We start from the raw sequence: 22,641 nt of genomic DNA, 5'->3' as shown, positions 1-22,641 counted from the left end.
GGACATAGAGCAGGCCTGTCAAGGACACTGACCACTGGAGGATATAAGCAGACCTGTCAAGGATGCTAAACACCACGATACGAGGACATAGAGCAGGGCTGTGAAGGACACTGATCACTGGAGGATATAGAGGAGGCCTGTCAGGGATGCTGATCACCACGATACGAGGACAGAGAACAGATCTGTCAAAGACACTGACCACTGGAGGATATAGAGCACAGACCAGGAGCAGGTACTCTATAGGCCAGAAACGGGCTGCATGTCAAACCTCGCAATAGCTCACTTGGCAGGGTCGCGGTAGGAGTTGTGATAATGGACTGTGCTCGAAGGTTTGTATTGACGTTTTGTTGTTTGTATCTTGCTATGAAAGATATGAGAGGTGTGTATAAGGGGATTATGTTGTAATAAAACGTAAACATTAATATTAATTGAAGCAGCGAACCGTCCACTAAGTTACTTGAATCGTAAACATGGAAATCTGATCCTGGATTACTGATATATTGTGATATTTAACTGTTGGAAATGTATTAACGCACATATTAGTCAGTATGATGATGCCAGATTACTTGAGCTGGGAATGTAGAGACGTCACTTTTCGTGTAGATGAGTGCGGAATCACAGTGCTGCAATCAGGCAGAGATACAATTCAACAAGGTTAAGTTTGGTGTTCCTTGATTCATGATCTCTCTGACTGTCCGTGTTTACATTACTGTGGAGCATAGTTCAACCTATCAGAGACGAACAGCGCGAAAAGCAATTGCATTTCGGTGAAGTATCATTCTCCGTACTCTTTTGAGTATGAGAAAAAGGCAATAACGTCATAGTGAAAATTAATATCTTATTTATTTATTTTATTTATTTATTCCTGGCTTACATTTGTGGCGAAGTTAGGGCTCACGGCCCTCTCTTACACTTAACCAATATAAACAATAAAATTTAAAAATCTTCAGCCAGTTGTCAATTCATTCGACTGGATCAGGGATGGAATGAATGAAGTCCCCATCTAGCAGCGAGGATAGGAACTGTGCCGGCTGCCGAAGCCTGTCGCACTCCTCTGAGGCAATGATTAATGAGATACAGAAATGACATGATATTAGAGAGTGTCGCTGTAATGAAAGATGACAGGAGAAAACTGGAGTACCCGAAGAAAAACCTGTCCCGCCTCCGCTTTGTCCAGCACAAATCTTACATGGAGTGACCAGGATTTGAACCACGGAACCCAGCGGTGAGAAGCCGACGCACTGCCGCCTGAGCCATGCAAGCTCGCAATTACGTCATCGTATGAAATAGAAATATATACAATATTAGTAAGTAACACCTGTACAATTTAATAAAAAGAATGATGAAATTGTATTTCCCCTTGCTTCCATTGCAGTCTTATTGTGTGTCCATGGCTGTGACTATTTGCTTTAATATTGATTTCAACGCAGCGATCACAACATGTGACCCTCCTGTCTCGTGTTTCACTGCGCACGGGTTACGGTTAAGCTGCCACGGTAGGACAGTTTGACCACAGCTGTGACCGGTGCCACCTACCGCTCAGTTTACCATCACTTATATAGACTAATTTGAGAGTTTTAATTAATTGGAGTGGCCATCATCGCTGCTTGATGATATTTGTTGTTTAAAGGGGCTTAACATCTAGGCCATCGACCTCTAAGGTACGAAATGAGACGAAATATAATGACAAATCGAAGTCCAAAATTAATCCACTGACCAGAATTCAAAACGCAATGATCAAGAATGAACGGATGAACACGAATTCAAAATAATCACCAAATCCAACAGATGTTACTGAAAGTTAAAAATAATTCCAAAATCGATCCGCTGACTAGAATTCAAAAAGACGGCAATGAACAATGATCAGAAATAATCAGTGGATCCGACCCACAAAGCCCCATCTTCCCAGAAAATATCATAAAACAATAGTATTACTGACCAATGGTCTGCTTCCAAAGCACAGTTCTGAATCGATGAAGCTTCTTGTCTAAAGAGGTCGAAAATCAAGATCAACGGCCCCTCATAATGGTAGTTATCGCTAGTAAAGTAGACTTGTGGTATCCTTCAAGTTGTGGTACTAATCAAAAGTAGCGTAGACTCTCGGTGTTCCACACATTATGGTACTACTCACAGTATCGAACGTCGCACAGGTAACTCAAACCCATGGTGTTGCTCAACTAGGTGTACTAATCACGGGCGCCGGTATTTCCGTTGTGTCCCTCACATAGTGGGTACTAATCACAGGCAAAGCAGACCCACTGGGGCGCTCATATAGTGGTACTAATCACAGGCAACGCCCAGACCTGTGGTGTTCCTCACACAGTGGGTACTAATCACAGGCAAAGCAGACACACGGTGTCGCTCATATAGTGGTACTACTCGCAAGTAAAGGCAACCGACGGTGTTCCCCGCGTGATGGTACTAATCACAAGTGGTTCGTACTTCTAATTAAATCATCACTTGGTCGTCCCTTTTAGTCGCCTCTTACGCCAGGCAGGGGATACCGTGGGTGCATTCTTCGTCTGCGTCCCGCACCCACTGGTGGTGTCCATGATTGTTAAGACCGTTGAGTCTATTCTTTAGGCCGTCCGCACTCGAGGCAACACGAAAGCAATGAAAGTCACTGGGTGATGCCGGCGATATCTGTGGTTTGAGCAACAGAGCATCTGCACACGAGGCAACATTTTAGACACTCAACTCGTACCTTCCAAGTAGAGTATACCTACAACATACTGTAGTAGTTTTTTCAAAAGGTTTCTGAAGGTCTGACATATTTTCATTTTCTTTTCGTCATGTCGAGTGAATCAATTGAGGAAGAAATGCTGTACCAGTACCGGTACAGAAGAAGATGATGAAATCCTAGGAAGTATTGGGTTCATCCCTACAATCAAAGGAATATACGATGTATGCAAGGAAGGGACGCCAAATTTCTTGCATTTTAAATTTTATTTTTAGAATGGTGAAAGATCATATAGTGTACTATTTGAACTTATTACCCCTACTCTCCATCATCAAAACACAAACATGAGGGAGTGTATCAGCGCTGAAGAAAGAATTTTGATTAAATTAATGTAAGCATTATTTTTATTCCCCAAAAATACATTTTTGCAGGTTTCTTAAAAACTAAGATAAATAAGCACATTTACAAGAAACGAATTGTTGTTTTTTGAGTCATCAATCCATAGACTGGTTTGATACAGACCCTATCCTGAGCTAATGTTTTCATTTCTATATAACTACTACATCCTACATCTGTTCTAATCTGCTTGTCCTTTCAATCAATCAATCAATCAATCAATCAATCAATCAATCAATCAATCAATCAATCAATCAATCAATCAATCAATCAATCAATCAATCAATCAATCAATCAATCAATCAATCAATCAATCAATCAATCAATCAATCAATCAATCAATCAATCAATCAATCAATCAATCAATCAATCAATCAATCAATCAATCAATCAATCAATCAATCAATCAATCAATCAATCAATCAATCAATCAATCAATCAATCAATCAATCAATCAATCAATCAATCAATCAATCAATCAATCAATCAATCAATCAATCAATCAATCAATCAATCAATCAATCAATCAATCAATCAATCAATCAATCAATCAATCAATCAATCAATCAATCAATCAATCAATCAATCCTGATCTGCATTTAGGGCAGTCGGCCAGTTGGCAGGTCATCTATCTGTTGTTTTCCTAGCCTATTCTTAAATGATTTCAAAGAAATTGGAAATTTATTGAACATCTCCCTTGGTAAGTTATTCTAATTCCTAACTCCACTTCCTATAAACGAATATTTGTCCTCTTGAATTCCAACTTTATCTTCATATTGTGATCTTTCCTACTTTTAAAGACACCACTCAAACTTATTCGTCTACGGATGTCATTCCATGCCATCTCTCCACTGGCAGCTCGGAACATACCACTTAGTCGAGCAGCTCGTCTTCTTTCTCCCAAGTCTTCCCAGCCCAAACTTTGCAACTTTTTTGTAACGCTTCTCTTTCCATACCTTGGTCTACCCCTACCATTCTTACTGCCTACACTTTCTCCAAAAATCAACCGAACAAGTCCTGGGTGTCTTAAGATGTGTCCTATCATTCCACCTCTTCTTCTGGTCAAATTTCGCCAAACCATTCTCCTCTCACCAATTCCCTTCAACATCTCTTCATTCGTGATTCGATCTACCCATCTCACCTTCACCACATTTCAAAAGCTTCTATTCTCTTACTGTCTCAGCTAGCTATCATCCATGTTTCACTTTCATATAATGCCACGTTCCAGACCAAAGTCTTGAAAAACATCTTTCGAATTCCTACATCAATATTCGAGGTGAACAAATTCCTTTTCTTAAGGAAGGATTTCCTTGCTCGTGCTACTCTGTATTTTATATCCTCCTTACTTCTTCCATTGTTAGTTATTTTACTATCCAAGTAACAATATTCATGTCCTTCCTTTAAGACGTCATTTCCTAATCTAATATTTCCTGCATCACTTGATTTTGTTCGACTGCATTCCATTATTTTTGTTTTGAACTTATTTATTTTCATCTTGTACTTCTTCCCGAAGACTCTGTCCATACCATCCAGTAATTCATCGAGATCTTTTGAAGAATGAGATTCAATAACAATATCATCGGAAAATATCAGGGTTTTGATTTCCTCTCTTTGAATTGTGATTACCTTTCCGAATTCCTCTTTGATCTCCTTTATCGCCTGTTCTATGTAAACACTGAAATGGAGAGGGGGAAAACTGTAGCCTTGCCTCACTCATTTCTGGATTGCTGTCTGTGCTTTCGAAGCCCTCGATTCTTTTTACTGCAGATTGTTTGTACAGATTATTTATAGCTAATTCTGATTTCTCGGTATCTGGTCCCGATCATCTTCAGATCTCATATATCTTGGTCCAATCATCATTATCGAATGCCTTTTCTAGACTTACGAATGCCATGTACGTGAGCTTGTCTCTCTTACGAGTAATTCAGATCAGATCAGATCAGATGTAAAGTCAGGATTGCTTCAACTGTTCCTACATTTCTTCTGAAGCCAAATTGATCTTCACCCTACTCAGTTTCAATTTGTCTTACCATTGTTCTGCAGATAATACGTGTTTAAACTTTGCAGGCGTGAGATACTAAACTAATGGTGTGGTAGTTTTCACACTTGTAAGCACGGGCTTTCTTGGAAATAGGTATAACAACATTCCGCCGAAAATCAGATGGTACGTCTTCTCTGGGTGGGGACTACACGAGAGGGGGCGATCATCAGGAAGATGGATACTGACATTCTGCGAGTCGGAGCGTGGAATGTTAGAAGTTTGAATCGTTGTGGTAGGTTAGAGAATCTGAAAAAGGAGATGGATAGGCTACAGTTAGATGTAGTTGGTATAAGTGAAGTACGTTGGCAGGAAGAACACGATTTTTGGTCAGGCGACTACCGAATTATCAACACAAAATCAAACAGGGGAAATGCAGGAGTTGGTTTAATAATGGATAAGAAAATAGGGCAGCGGGTAAGCTACTACGACCAGCATAGTGAAAGAATTATTGTCGTCAAGATAGACACCAAACCAATGCCCACCACAGTAGTGCAGGTCTACATGCCTACTAGTTCAGCGGTTGATGAAGAAATCGAAAGAATATATGAGGAGATAGAAGACTTAATACAATATGTAAAAGGTGATAAGAATCTAATTGTGATGGGAGACTGGAATGCAGTGGTAGGCCAAGGAAGAGAAGGTAGTACAGTAGGAGAATTTGGATTGGGACAAAGGAACGAAAGAGGAAGTCGGTTGGTTGAATTCTGCACTGATCATAATTTAGTCCTTGCCAATACTTGATTCAAACACCACAAACGACGGCTGTATACGTGGACGAGACCTGGAGACACTGGAAGGTATCAAATAGACTTAATTATGATTAGGCAGAGATTCAGAAACCAGGTGTTGGATTGCAAAACTTTCCCAGGAGCAGACGTGGACTCTGACCACAACTTGTTGGTCATGAAATGCCATCTGAAGTTGAAGAAATTGAAGAAAGGAAAGAATGCAAAAAGATGAGATCTAGACACGTTGAAAGAAAAGAGTATGAAGGATTGTTTCAAGGAACATGTTTCACAAGGACTAAATGAAAAGGCTGAAGGAAACACTATAAAGGAAGAGTGGAGAGTCATGAAAAATGAAGTCAGTAGGGCTGATGAAGAAATGTTAGGAAGGAAGAAAAGATCAACTAAGAATCAGTGGATAACTCAGGAGATACTAGACCTGATAGATGAACGACGAAAATACAAGAATGCTAGAAATGAAGAGGGCAGAAAAGAATACAGGAGATTAATCAAGGAAGTGCAAGAATGTCGAAGGCTGTATGGTCCTGGGAAAGGTAGATGCTGCATACAGGAAAATCAAGGAAACCTTTGGAGAAAGGAAATTTAGGTATATGAATATTAAGAGCTCAGATGGAAAGCCACTTCTAGGGAAAGAAGACAAAGCAGAAAGATGGCAGGATCATATCCAACAGTTGTATCAAGGTAAAGATGTAGATAATTTGGTTCTGGAACATGAAGAGTCTGTTGATGCTGATGAAATGGGAGACCCAATTTTAAGGTCAGAGTTTGACAGAGCTGTGAGTGACCTCAATAGAAACAAGGCACCTGGAATTGATGACATTCCCTCTGAATTACTGACTGCCTTAGGAGAAACCAGCATGGCAATGTTATTTCATTTAGTGTGCAAGATGTATAAGACAGGAGAAGTCCCATCCGATTTTCGGAAGAATGTTGTTATACCTATTCCCAAGAAAGCTGGTGCTGACAGGTGTGAAAACTACCGCACCATTAGTTTAGTATCTCATGCCTGCAAAATTTTAACACGTATTATTTACAGAAGAATGGAAAAACAAGTTGTAGCTGAGTTGGGAGAAGATCAATTTGGCTTCAGAAGAAATGTAGGAACACGTGAAGCAATCCTGACTTTACGTCTGATCTTAGAGGATCGAATCAAGAAGGACAAGCCCACGTACATGGCATTCGTAGATCTAGAAAAGGCATTCGATAATGTTGATTGGACCAAGCTATTTATGATTCTGAAGATTATTGGGATCGGATACCGAGAACGAAGAATTATCTACAATCTGTATAAAAATCAGTCTGCAGTGATAAGAATCGAGGGCTTTGAAAAAGAATCAGCAATCCAGAAAGGAGTGAGGCAAGGCTGAAGTTTGTCCCCTCTCCTTTTCAATGTTTACATAGAACAGGCAGTAAAAGAAATCAAAGAGAAATTTGGAAAGGGAATCGCAGTCCAAGGAGAGGAAATCAAAACCTTGAGATTTGCCGATGATATTGTTATTTTATCTGAGACTGCAGAAGATCTCGAGAAGTTGCTGAATGGTATGGATGAAGTCTTGGGTAAGGAGTACAAGATGAAATAAATAAGTCCAAAACAAAAGTAATGGAGTGCAGTCGAACGAAGGCAGGTGATGTAGGAAATATTAGATTAGGAAATGAAGTCTTAAAGGAAGTAGATGAATATTGTTACTTGGGTAGTAAAATAACTAACGATGGCAGAAGTAAGGAGGACATAAAATGCAGAATAGCACAAGCAAGGAAGAGCTTTCTTAAGAAAAGAAATTTGCTCACTTCAAACATTGATATCGGAATTAGAAAGATGTTTTTGAAGACTTTCGTGTGGAGCGTGGCATTGTATGGAAGTGAAACATGGACGATAACTAGCCCAGAAAGAAAGAGAATAGAAGCTTTTGAAATGTGGTGTTACAGAAGAATGCTGAAGGTGAGATGGATAGATCGAATCACGAATGAAGAGATACTGAACCGAATTGGTGAGAGGAGATCGATTTGGCTAAATTTAACGAGAAGAAGAGATAGAATGATAGGACACATCTTAAGACACCCAGGACTTGTTCAGTTTGTTTTTGAAGGAAGTGTAGGTGGTAAGAACGGTAGGGGTAGACCAAGGCATGAATATGACAAGCAGATTAGAGCAGATGTAGGATGCAATAGTTACGTAGAATTGAAAAGGTTAGCACAGGATAGGGTGGCATGGAGAGCTGCATCAAATCAGTCTATGGACTGATGACTCAAACAACAACACGTCTTCTGTCTCATACATCTTGCACACTAAATGGAATAACCTCGCCGTGCTGATTTCTCCTAAGGCAGTCAGTAATTCTGAGGGTATGTCATCAATTTCCGGTGCCTTGTTCCTACTTAGGTGTCTCAAAGCTCTGTCGAATTCTGACCTCAAAATTGGGTCTCCCATGTCATCACAACAGCATCAACAGCCTCTTCTTGTTTCAGAACCCTATCATCTACTTCTCTACGTTGATACAACTGTTGTTCCTGCCATCTTTCTGCCTTGTATTCTTTCCCTAGAAGTGGCTTTCCATCTGAACTCTCAATATTAATACACCTAATTTTCCTTTCTCCAAAGGTTTCCTTGATCTTCATGTACGCAGCATCAACCTATTGTAGCAAGGAACTTAGAATACTCATTAGGTAGGCCATTCCGGGCATGTGTGCTGCCATTGGTCAGCGGCTTGTGACGTCATCGGGAAGAACACATCTGCGGTCTGTTATATTCTCTTGCATTAAATGCTGAATGCAAAGTAATATTTATCGTTTCTTTTCCGCTTTCAAATTGGAATGTTTTTCTTCCTTGACTTGGAACATATATTTAAATCATGATAATGTTTAATGAATAAGAGAAAAATAGAAAATATTTATCGTAGGGAAATTATTGTGCATAATGGATGTGCCAGCCTCGTAAGCCTTAGTTAGGCACGTTTTATTTGTCAATAATCACATTACAATGAATTAGTAGTTCTTAAAATTGTGTTAACATTTTTCTTCTTTATCAGACAAGATGATGTGAATTTCGCAAGGCTATCCTTCCACTTTCTGCAGGCTACCACGACTTAGTAGGCTACGGCGCTCAGTGGGCTGTTTTTGCCACGGTATATTTTAAATATCCTTCAAAAGGTGAAGTTAGTGGCATTGTCATGGGCTAAAGCTTAATGTTTTATGACAAGGCAGGAAATGTAATCTATGGCTGTTGAGGAGATAACGCCCAGAATAGGTTTTTCTTTACCGCGTTCTTCTTCATTGCTTCCCATTTGGCCTTTTTGTTCAAATGTCTGATACGAATGAAAGTCATTGTCCTTACAAATAAGGCAATGATTTTCCTATCAACTTCGGGAAATTTCTAGTGTATAGTCGATGTTAATGCTTCCATCGCTTTGTAGCGCCTTGAAATACAGTGTCCGTGGAAGGAAGCAAAAATAACTTCAAACTCCACTGTCGTAGCCAACCACTCAGGACCACCTTTAGAAATAATAGTGATCCGGTCTTGTTCAGAGGATAGTTTCCGATCAAGACGATACATATCCGTTTTTGTTCCCAACGAACTGTCAATGTTTTACACTTGTAGGTGACGTAACCTGCCAAGTATTTTAAAGCATCGTCTGTTACATCTTCATTGGGAATCGTTAAACTGTTCAGGTCAGTATGAAGTAGCAAGTTTTCATCACTTCCATCAGAACTCAAAACATCGGACGGGTTGTCAGTTACTTCGATGCAAAGTTCGCTGGAAAGGAAATTCTGGAATTTTTCTTCCGTTCCTTCGTCAGGTGGCAAGGGGTCAGAAAATGTAGAAAATTGACTTCGGTCCTCAGCAACAGAGGCTCCACCAGATAGAGGCATGTCGTTCGCGTTTCCAGTTAGTATTAAGAGGCGCATTCTGTTCTTCACTTAGGAAAGGACGAGCTGACTGCCGTAGCGAAAGGACGTACGGGCCTCTCGCTCCGCTGTCTCTCTCCTTTCACCGAGACCTTCAGAGAACTTGGAGTGGATACACTACCTGTCCCAGCCGGTTACCGCTTCTCGGTACCAAGGGTTAGATAGGGAATCTGTGGAGCAGGGACCCGCTTAACAACGGATAATCCCGCGCCCACTAGCTCGTATTAGAATGTCCCCACACCAACACACACAGAACCAGTCTCGTAATTCCCAAAAGAGCAATAAATCGCATCGGAAAGAGCAATTTGTCGGCGAGCCTGGGACCATTACGGACACAATTGCCGAGCAACCAGAACGTCCAGAGGAGACCGAGAGGGAAGAGCCGCTATTGTAACAGCGCTCTGACCAACCGGCGGTCGCCATTCCTACGGCGGAGGAGGAGACCTCCTCACGTCTCTACTCGACTGTGGCGACGCTGTATTCACAGCGCCTCAACCTCAAAACCACATATCCGTAACTACAGTTTGAGGGCAGCTCCACAGCAACGGCCGCTGGCAGGAATACTAAGCCAGCCTTTCTTAAGGCTGGCACAAGTAGCCTTGTCACGCGCGGCCCCAACAGGTCACAGACAACCCTCGCGGCCAGCGTGGCAAAAGCGGGGGGCGGCGCGCCGACCGGCCCGGTGGCCCAAGAGGCTAAACACAAAACGGAGAGCACCTCTCCCCCCAATGCAATCCACCCCTCCTACCTAACCTGGTGGTCGTACAGCCAGACGCTGGGAAAGAAGGACCCAGTCCTGAAGGCCCGAGCGAAGAGGCGTCCCCCCAGGGAAGGAACGTGGGGAAAAAGAACCGGACCCGGCGAAAGGCGCCAACAAAAGTCCAACCTCCCCCCAAGCAAGCCAGGAACTCAGACTCCGACTCGGACGAGGCTAAACTGGTGATGGACCTATCAAGTTCATCCCAGGAGGCCGACTCTGAAAGCTCGGTAGGAGAGGAGCAAAGCGAACAAGGGGTGACCGAACCCGGGGTCCCAGCCACCCAGCCTGGAAATCAGGGTGACGGTTTTAGGGAGGCCAAAGGGAGGAAGAGGGGGAAGGGGAAAGAGAAAGAACCCCAGCCGCTGAGCCGCAAGGCTCAGAAAGGAGGGGGTCGAAACCCGAGAACCCAGGCCGATAGCTCCACGGACACTACAAACGACACGACCACGCCACCACCAAACACAAACACGAGGCAGACACAGCGGAAACTACTTCAAACAGCACATTCATCTAATCCAGCCACCCGTAAGGGGTCTAAACCTTCACTCCTTACGGTCTACACAAACAACATTAAGCAGGTTGAAATTGAGCTTCTCAAACAGCTGAAACATGAGCAATTACTATTTCTCTAAGCCGAGAATTAATACGCATGAAGCAGTCCGGCTACATATGTCTAGCTTCGAAAGCTACGAAATCGCTATACAGGTGCTGAAAAGGCTTAATATCAAATTTGTAAAGATATTGTCCAACGCTACAGTTAAAAGATTCGTAGTGAGAACGTCCAACAACACATATGAGCCGGGAGATATCGGGCTAGCCATGCAAGCCCAGGGTATCAACGCTCTTACAGTGCACCGGATGCGAACAGGAAACAGACCAGCCAAAGGCTGTCTCTTCCTAGTTGCCGTGGCAGACATCCCAGGAGCAGACAACCTGAGGAGAATGCGGATGCTGGCGAATATGCTGGTGACAGTCGAGCCGTACCGCCCCCCAGCCACTGGCCCCCAATGCGGAGTGTGTCAGAGGCATGGGCATTCAGGAGCGGCCTGCGGGCTGGATCCCAGATGCCGCAGATGCGCCGCCTCCCATCTGTCCCGCGACTGCCCCCACGGCAGCGACCCCGCGTACTCTAAATGCGCAAACTGCGGAGGGAAACACGCGGCTAATTTTAGAGAATGTCCCAGCCGCAGGGACTACGAAGCCGCTTATCAAGGCAAAGGGTCAAAGGGTGACAAGCGTGGCGACCCTAAAGCCCAAGCAGGCCCGTCAGGCAGAAGCGCTTCACGCAAGCACAAAACAGGCCCCTCAGGTAGAAAGGACCCTTCAGGTCCTGCAGGCCCTTCAGGCTCAAAGGGCCGTAAACAAGGCCATTCAGGCAAATTAGACCCTTCAGGTGGAGGCGAAACTAACTTGCAGCCCCCAAGGACGGAGGGTACACACAACCCTGGGCCTTCAGCCCAAGCACCCCCCACCACCGTCCAAAGTAAGACCTCCAGGAACAACACAAAGAAGAAGGCCCTACCCCCAATAACTACAAGGCATGTTAAGCCCCCACACGCTGCTCCCGAGCTGCCTCAGGGCCCACCCCAGGCCAGCTCCACCCCCCGCAGGCAACCTGCCACCAACAAACCAGCATCCGAGGCACCGCCCCATTGCCCGCCCCCAGCACCACAACAACCAGACCCATCACACCACATACACACAAATCACCAAGCCAGGTACAACAGTCCGAGGGGGACACGGCAGGGAGAACATTCAAGGAAAGGATAGAAGACATCCTGAAAACCATCTTCCCGAACTTGAACCTCACTGCAATTATAACCTCTGCAGTTATGATAGCCAACCTGTTGCCCTTCCCCTGGCTGAGGGACCTGGCGAATGTGATATACGAACCCCTAACCCCAGATGGCTGAACAGCCCAACGAGAATAATAATAATAACGATAACAACAACACCAACAACACACAAGGGCTTCGAGTACTAATATGGAACTGCCAGGGCGTTAGGTCCAGAAAATACGAACTCGAACCCTTCCTAGTCGCGAACACTATTCATGTAGCACTCCTAACAGAAACGTTCCTCCCGCCATGAAAGAAGTTCAACATAAGAGGCTACAAAATACACAGAAGCGATAAGGCCAACGGAGTTGGAGGGGTGGCAGTTCTGGTAAGAAAGGACATCAAACACATGGAGGTGGAGATACCAGAACTGATCGAACTGGAGGCATGCGGAATTTCCATGCTAGTCCAAGGAACACTCATAAATGTCATAGCGGCATACTCCAGACCGAAAAGCCTAAACACACAAGACATAGAAGCAGTATTAAGGCTAAATCGAAACACGATCCTAGGAGGAGACCTAAATTCGAAACACGCCAGCTGGGCTGCCTGAAACCTAACTCAGAAGGCACAAGGCTGTACAAACACATGCTATCCCAGGACTATGTGGTAACTGCTCCCAGCGAACCCACGTTCCTAGCGCCAAACGCTCAGGTCGACGATATATTAGACATAGCCCTACTGCGACATATTCCTCAAGGGCATAACATAACGGTTGTTAACGACCTAGGGTCGAGGCATCAACCAGTGATATTTACACTAAATGCGACCCCAGAGGAATATGAAAACAAGCGCAGGCTCAACTATAAAGCAGCCGAATGGGGCAAATTCGAACACAAACTAGACACACTCCTACAGGGAAGCGAAGGCATGCTATTAGACAGCACAGCCCAAATTGACGAAGCGGTCAAAACCCTAGTAGAAGCAATACAGGCAGCCGCAGCAGGGAGTATACCAAAAAGCAAACACAAAAAATACCCACAGTTCGAAATACCAGGCCACATTAAGGAATTAATACGCCAGCGCAACAGCCACAGACGTAACTGGGCTAGACACCATAGAGGATACGACCGCATTATGAAAAATGAACTCAATACAGAAATACAAACAAAACTACAGGAATGCAGGTCGCGAGAATGGAACAATAAACTCCGTCTATTCGACACAAACACCAGGCCAGTGTGGAACTTAGCGAGACACTTCACTCGTGAAACACACAGCATCCCTACTATCAAGGCACCTAACGGCCCGGTATACGAGAACCGTGATAAAGCGGAAGTCACAGCGGACTCGATCGAGGCGGCATTCACCCCGAACGAAATATCATCTGACCCTGCCTTCATCAGGCAAACCGAGGCAAAGGTAACTGACTTCCTCGAAAACGCACCTAAGCCGGAGGTTAAGAAGACAAACATACACGAAATTAAGTGGATTAGAGGTCATCTTAACCCCAAGAAGGCGCCTGGCCCAGACGAGATAGAGAACATTATAATTAAGAAATTAACACACAAAGCCCTAACACTACTTACCAGCATCTTCAATGCAATGTTCAGACTCCAATACTACCCTGAACAATGGAAAAGGGCTAGGATACTCGTATTTGGGAAACCAGGCAAAGACAAGTCAGACCCAAATAATTACAGGCCCATCAGCCTTCAGGACGCCCTCAGTAAAGTATTCGAGAAAATATTACTGAAAAGGTTAATAGGGCATATCAAGGAAAGAGGAATAATTCGCAACGAGCAATTTGGCTTCAGGAACGGGCATTCTGCCCCACAACTGCTCACGCGATTCATAGAACAAGCGACCATAGGTTTCAATAAACGAAGGGACACAGGTTCGGTTTTCCTTGATATAGAGAAAGCTTTTGACAAAGTCTGGCACAAAGGCCTACTAGCGAAACTAATAGACCTCGAATTCCACGCAGGCTATATAAGGCTAATCAAATCCTATCTGGAGGGCCGAGAGTTCCAAGTAGACGTACACAACACGCTGTCAAGCACGCGAAGGATTAGAGCGGGCGTAGCCCAAGGGTCCCTTATTGGCCCAATCCTCTTCGTCCTATATACAAATGACATGCCCACTACGGAACTCACTACCACACACCTCTATGCCGATGATACTGCTATCACAGTCCAACACCCACAACTAGCGTGCGCTCGGAAGAGGCTCCAAGTAGCACTACGAACTCTCGAGCCATGTCTAACGAAATGGCGCATCAAGGTAAATGTTGACAAGTGCCAAGCCGTGCTGTTCACTAGGAAGAGCAGACGCACACGCAGACCAGCCAACATAAAACCGCTAAAGCTTTACAATCAGGATATAACATGGCATGACAAAGCCAAAGTCCGCGACTGAAAGCTCACCATGCTACACCACATCAAAGATATCCAAAGGAAAGCCCACGTTAGACTCAGTCAGCTATACCCTATACTGAACAAGAAGTCCAGTATAAACACAAACGTAGCCATAAATATGTATAAGGCCTTAATTAAGCCAATAATCATGTACGCAGCCCCAGCGTAGGGGTTCACTGCAAAGACGAACCTGGACAAGCTAGAACGAATACAAGATAAATGCATTCGAGCAGCGGCCAGATTCCCTTTCGACACACCAAGACGCCAACTACGCGATATTGCTAAAGTCAGCTCGATTAAGCGCCACATACATAAACAAACACTAAGAATGTACACAAAATCGTGGGGTAATAAGATCAACCCGCTAATAAGCGGGATCGGACACTACGACGTCGATCTTTACAAAAAGTACCCCACACCGAAACACATTCTGTTCAGCCACAGGGTTGGGGGGACGAAGGGCCGATAGTTGGCTCCTCCCCAAACTGACACCTAGACAACACTTAAACCCACACACTGCAGACAACATGTACCTATGTAAATATGTAAATATGCTCCTATGATTTTAGGCGAGGAAAGATTGATAAGCAACACAACACGAGGAGAAGACGATGGCAACGCAGCCAGACGACCAAGGACGAATCAACTACCTCCGCCCCCCAAAAGAGACACGGGAGTGGAACACCAGCCCGCGCCTTATAACGAAGACAGCAGTACTAATAAAGTTATTTATTTCGTGTCATTTTACTATTATTTAGGTAGAGCACTGGACGTGAGTGCAGGCAAGCAAGCCGGCACTCCAAGGAGCATCTGTATATATATTGTTCTAATAACCCTAGCATAGTTGCAGATCTGCAGTGACAAGTGTGTTCCAAAACACTGCACAGAGGGACATCGCCAGGCGGAAGAAGAAGACACCCCCTTGCACCAAGTAAGGCTTGACTCTTAATCCCCCTCTCCAAGCGGAGACTTGGCACCAGGGACCACTGGCTGCTGGGCAAAGGGACGAACCTGTGCCCCAGAGCCCAGACGCTAGTGGACCCGAGCCGACCCGGCAGTGACAAGTTGGACTGATCCCCATAATAACAAACAATGGAAAGGAAATGGTTATGACTGCATGACACATCTTCCTAACTAACACAACCTCTGGACTTTTCCAGCCCACATCCTTGCATGTGCTATCAAAAGATGTCCGGTTTTACACGTAGGCTCTTTCTCTTTCTGCCTATGTGGTTTTTCTCTGACCCTTCAATACCATACTTCAACACCACCTTATCAAACACAAACTCTTGCCGTGGTAGCGAGTCTAACTCGGAAACCGGCAGATACTCCTTGTATCACTTTCCCACTCTTCCCTGCTATCTCTTTCTTCTTAGAAATTAATAGCATGTCGGAGGCCATGTAGATTGAGTCGATGGTCACGACGGGGGTGCGGCTACGGGGGCCCCCCGTAAAAAAAGAAAACTTCACTTGGAAAGGAGTGGGATTGTTATAAAATATACCGAGGCCCCGAAGTCTAGAAAAATAATTTTCCAGGCAGTCTTGATTCACTCTGGAAGTCAAAATGTACTTTGCCCCAATGCCTTTCACATCTCCAGAGAGTCCAATAAGGGAGTTTGTGGATAGTAAAAACCCTTTCTGGAACGGAAGAAGACTGCTTCTTTTCCCCAGCTGCATACTCGAGCAAATGTCAAAAAATATTTTAAAAGTGTTTTTCTGACTTCGATGTTTGAGGCCATGACCACTTCTAAGGGAAGCTTTTTTGTCGTTGAAGACCCTTGAGTTCAAAACAACGAATACATCATTTATCATCAATTCAATAATATTCCCCTCATTGTGTTTGTGCAGAATATATTTAATTGCTTGGGCAGTGCGACGTGAAAACAGCTGTGCAGCCACTCTTACATTTTGACGAGCACGTCCAGTAACGTTCAGGTGAACCTCTGATATATGGTGCACGATTGAAAGGTCACTTTTCTGATGCCTTAGGAGATCTGCTATTAGAGTCTGTGTCACAGATGTCCCATCTGGCATCATTAAGAACATTTTTTTGTTCCAGGAGAGTATTTTTCTTCCGCAGAATCACTATTTTTTTCCTTTAACTCCGAAATTTCCTGGTCTTTCATTAATATATCTGGATGAGGAGCGGGTTCTGTGTTGGTTGCCTGGTCTAGTTTCAGGTTCTTCGGAGATAAGGAGTCTAATGGTGTTGCGGCCCTTTTCCTAACTGATCTCGTGTCAGTGCGGTGTTCTCGCTCCGTCATAACCTAAACAGAAAAGAAAGGTACCGGTATTGTTTGTTTCTGAGCATGTTACTGTTAATAACAAGCATTTCAAGTCTGAAATGTAATTTTAAATTTTAAAAACATAAAATGAAAGCCGAGAAGAAGGAAAGTTAATGTGACTTACTGCACTGGCCTCAGTTTAATTTCCATGCCAATTCGGTATTTTCTGGGAAGGAACAGCGTCCCATTTCAATATCTTCCCTACTGGGAGACCCAGTGGTTCATTTTTCAAGTTTTGTTCATAATTATCTGGAAGAAATTGTTCTGAACATATTCTTGCATTATTAATATGTATCTTGTCCATTCGCTTACACCGAGCTGCCCATGTATTTTGGAGTGCCTCATTCTTTGGAAATCGATCGTAAACTATGTCCTGATTTTTGTAACCAATATTATTGCACAGAGCAACGGCGCAGTTAGTTCTATTTTTATTCATTTCACTTAAATACTTAGAACACTAAAGAAACCAATCGCCTGTTAAATCAGAAACGAAATGTTTACAGCGGTAGGTTACATTTTATAACATGGACCTCACTATGTATCCCTCACAAGCTCAACACAACCAAGACTTCAAAGCTCACTGTATATTCTCAGTGACGTCACGTTACACTGGACTCATTTGCCACCAAACGCGCGGGAAGCCGGAATACACCCCGCTGCTATTGTAGAACCATACGGAAAATACAAGAAATTAATACATCTTTACAAATTGTGAACAAAAATATTTATAGGTTTCTCGATTAAGCTTATCTGAACTTCAGTCTTTTTCCCGGCGAAGTATTGGATTCCAGTGGATGTTCAAGGGTTAGATCAAGGTCATATGCATTTAGAGTGATATATTTGTAATATTATTACATTACATTACTTCTATAATGTAATATGTAAATGATTGTAATAAAATAGCGCTACATACCTGGCAAACGGACTTGTGCTGCCACCTGACGCCATGCTTTGTCAGTCACGTCTTGTCGGGAATACTCCGGTGTTTCTCCACAGTGCTCACCAAGGTACGTAGAATACAAGGTAGGGATCACGAGAGAGGTGCGCAGTAGCAAAGCAGAGCTGTGACGTCACGCAGGACCCTCGCGTTGAATCTGCCTGAATGAGGTGGAGGTAGTTCGAATAAGAATCGCTGTGCACGCAGAAGCTAGGTGCTAATAATACACGGTAGTAACATATCTGTGGTGTATAAGAAACCGTGTGTATTTATTTTATGAGATAAAACGTAAACAGCAGTAACAGTGTACGCTTTTCAGTATGCTTTGTCATGCCATTGCAGGCTGTACAAATCATAACAGGCACGCGAAGGAACGAAACATACACTTTCATGAATTCCCTAAAACCACTGACGTAAATAAATGGTGACAGAAGTAATCAAGACAGTATCGAAAGCTATCGTTCTCAGCTTCGAGGGTTCGGAAGGCTTTATGACGCTCCTCTTCCGACAGCTGTGACGCGAAAGGTGAAATCATTGCTTCTAGCCTCAATGCTTCCGAGGCGATAAGAAATTCCAACTGTTCTCCGGAAGATTATGAAATATTACGTCCAAATATGTACTAATGAACTCGATCAAAACTCTGATATCGTGTGCCAGTCTAAGGCCAGCGTTGAGCCCACAACATCCTATTTTTTTTATCGGAGGGTTCGTTAAAGCCCTTGAAGATCTAGTAAAATAACTCGAGGACAGTCGTGAAACCAAGGAGCTGCTTGAAGACTTCACTGGCTATATAGCTTTTAGGATAAAGAAGAAGAACCTCGATATAGAAAGTAATTACGGAGAGAAAACAGGTCAAAATACAATGGGTGGAAATTAAATTGCAAAAAAGAGTCCCATTTTTTTTTTCAAGTAGCTTTACGTCGCACCGACACAGATAAGCCTTACGGCGACGATGGGACAGGAAAGGGCTGGGATAGGAAGGAAGCGTCCGTGGCCTTTATTAAGGTTCAGCCCGTGCATTTGTGTGGTGTGAAAATGGGAAACCACGGAAAATCATCTTCAGGGCTGCCGACAGTGGGGTTCGAACCCAATCTCCCGAATACTGGATACTGGCCGCACTTAAGCGACTACAGCTATCGAGCTCGGTAGTTTCAATTTAACCACGGGAAAGAACTGAAAGAGGGTTCTTTTTTTTTTTTTGCTAGGGGCTTTACGTCGCACCGACACAGATAGGTCTTATGGCGACGATGGGATAGGAAAGGCCTAGGAGTTGGAAGGAAGCGGCCGTGGCCTTAATTAAGGTACAGCCCCAGCATTTGCCTGGTGTGAAAATGGGAAACCACGGAAAACCATCTTCAGGGCTGCCGATAGTGGGATTCGAACCTACTATCCCCCGGATGCAAACTCACAGCTGCGCGCCTCTACGCGCACGGCCAACTCGCCCGGTGAAAGAGGGTTCTAACATCATCACAAACCTTACGGGTATCCTGAAAAACAAATTCCCCGAAATGTATGAACTTGCAAGTTGCTTCGTGAGAAGCCGTTCTTTTATTCGAATGGACGATTTAAACAAAAGTAAGACATTGAAGAGACCGGGTTTCAATTAATACAACACCGATAAAGAAAGAAGAAAAGCAAAGAAATTCCACTGATGCTATGGATAAGTGTGTTTGATATTATTTTTTTATATCAGCATTATTCTTTGTGTATAACATACCTGTTTTTTTTAATGAAAGGCAATTTATTATGTTGTATATGAAACCAGTGCTAAGAATGTTAACATACAGGCTCATTAATATGGCCTATCTAATGTTAACGTGGAATTTGTCATTTCCTGGTACTTGGAGGAGAACATTTATTGTACTGTTTGTGTTGTTGGCAGTGTATATAGTTTCCCAATATTGCTTGTAACAACGCACATATTTCTTGCAGTCATCAAGCTTTAATGTTCGAGTCTGTAACAATTAGAGCCTCTTGTTATTGTTATCACAGGTGTTGAGAACATGAACATATGGAATGGTCATTCCACTACGATCACAGTCTTAGCATTGTTACAACCTTTTATACAGATCGAAATACTTCAGAAACGCAGCTGGATTCACACTGTATTTGATCTCCTATTATTACTCTACTGTAATAGTGAAGTGCAATGCATTTTCTTAGGTGATGTTAAGATACCAATGAAGTTCTCTTGTGGCTAAAACAATAGCTTACAGCAGTGTATTAGCCTACCTCATGCAGAAGACAAGGCGCTGAGGGTTCACGTTGACGTCATCGACGGCCAAGCGTGGTGGGGAGACCTGCGCGTGATCCCTACCTCTAACTACCTTGAGTGCTCACGAATTTCGCATTAAAACGCCTCCATATCAACAGGTGATATGAGAACAAGTTGTGCCTTACTGCAGGTCGCCCGGGTTGCTCGGAAGATCGCTGTTGAATTGCTTCCGCGTTGCCTCGTGTGCGCTCACTCAACATCCCTCTATCCTATGGTACATTGTGAGCTCCCCGTATGGAGCGCAACAGATATTGTACCAAGATGTAGAAGACGGTATGAACCTGTATACAGGATCCAACGGTAATTCAAAAGTAAACATTTAATATTGATGCGTCTGTGAATGGAGATGATTATGCCCTTTATCAAACGGAGGTACCTGGAGAATTGCTAGGATGGAAAATAAATACGACAGTCTATAATTTGATAAATAAAGGAGAATCTTGCTTGAATGTATATATTAGTGTATTTGGAGATTCTATTCCCTCTCTTACAACCCTGAGTACCGGGCGAGTTGGCCGTGCGGTTATGGGCGCGCGGCTGTGAGCTTGCATCCGGGAGATAGTGGGTTCGAATCCCACTGTCGGCAGCCCTGAAGATGGTTTTCCGTGGTTTCTCATTTTCACACCAGGCAAATGCAGGGGCTGTATCTTAGTTGAGGCCACGGCCGCCTCCTTCCAACTCCTAGGCCTTTCCTATCCCATCGTCGCAATAAGACCTATCTGTGTCGGTGCGACGTAAAGCCACTAGCAGGAAAAAAAAAAAAAGCAACCCTGAGTGATTTCTATGATCAAGTCGTTGAACCAGAATTAATTGCTGGTTATACATCTTCTGAATCAATGACAACTGTTAATACATTAAGTTAGTTCTCTAAATAGAAAGGCTAAATTATGGCACTGTCGTATATTACCTGTTATTGCTGTTATGGTCATAAGTCCATAGACTTGTTTAATGCCGCTCTACATGCCACACTATCCTGTGCTAACCATTTATATGTAATTACTACATCCTACATCGACTCTAATCTGTTTGTCATATTCATACTTTGGTTGACTAGTACTGTTCTTCTCACCTACAGTTCTGTTATAAAGTAATTAAACAAGTCCTGGGTGTTTTAAGATGTATCCTAGCATTCTCTCTCTTCGTCTGGTGAAATTTCGCCAAATCGATCTCCTCTCACCAATTCGATTCAGTATCTCTTCATTCATGATTCGATCTGCCCATCTTACCTTCAGCATTATTCTGTAACACCACATTTTGAAAGCTTCCATGCTCTTCCTTTCTGAGCTGGTTATCGTCCATGTTTCACTTCCGTACAATAACATGCACCAGACGAAATTATTCCAACACGTACTTCTAATTCCTAAATCAATTTTCGAAGTAAACACATTTCTTTTCTTAAAAAAAGGCCTTCCTTGCTTGTGTTAGTCTGCATTGTATATCCTCCTTACTTCTGCCGCATTATTTATTATATTAGCTATAATATTCAATATAAAATCTGAAGAGTTTTCTCTGAAGCTGCATTTATTTAGAAATTATATCCTATGCTCTACGTTTTAATTTACCGAGTGAATGGGACGTGCGGTTAAGGGGCACGCAGCCATGAGCTTGCATTTGGGAGATAGTGGGTTCGAACCTCACTATTGGCTGCCCTGAAGATGGTTTTCCGTGTTTTCCCATTTTCACACCAGGCAAATGCTGGGGCTGTACCTTAATTAAGGCCATGGCCACTTTCTTCCCCCCCTTTCCTTTTTATCGTCGCCATAAGATCTATGTGTATCGGCGCGACGTAAAACAAATTGTGAGTTAAAAGAAATATAAAACTGAGACCATACGATTATTATTATTATTATTATTATTATTATTATTATTATTATTATTATTATTATGGAGGAATGACGTTCTGAATAACCTTGTCCAGTTACTGTAGTAGAAACAACAGTGTAAACACGAGGAGATCTTCAAGATTTATACAATTTTTGAAGGAAATATTTTGTTTTGTGAAAAAAGATGACACTTTTCATACAACGAACTTCGTCCATTGTTAAATAATAATTTACATAACCTTTCATACCCTCGCACTGCAGCTCTTTCAGTAAGTTTTGATGGAGACCTTCATTGTCACATCTTGCAATCCATGTTCTTATTTGTTTTTGTGTTCTTGTTTTAATTGCTGCGCTGAGTGGCTCGGACTGTTGAGGCGCTGGCCTTCTGATCCCAACTTGGCAGGTTCGATCCTGGCTCAGTCCGGTGGTAATTGAAGGTGCTCAAATACGTCAGTATCGTGTCGGCAGATTTACTGGCGCGTAAACGAACTCCTGAGGGACTAAATTCCGGCACTTCGACGTCTCCAAAAACCGTAAAAGTAGTTAGTGGGACGTAAAGCATAAAATTATTCTTCTTCTTCTTTAATAAGTACAGTGCAT

This window comes from Anabrus simplex, chromosome 8 (genome assembly GCF_040414725.1).
Source record: "Anabrus simplex isolate iqAnaSimp1 chromosome 8, ASM4041472v1, whole genome shotgun sequence".
NCBI classification, from domain to species: domain Eukaryota; kingdom Metazoa; phylum Arthropoda; class Insecta; order Orthoptera; family Tettigoniidae; genus Anabrus; species Anabrus simplex.
Note: the sequence above shows the minus strand (reverse complement) of the source record.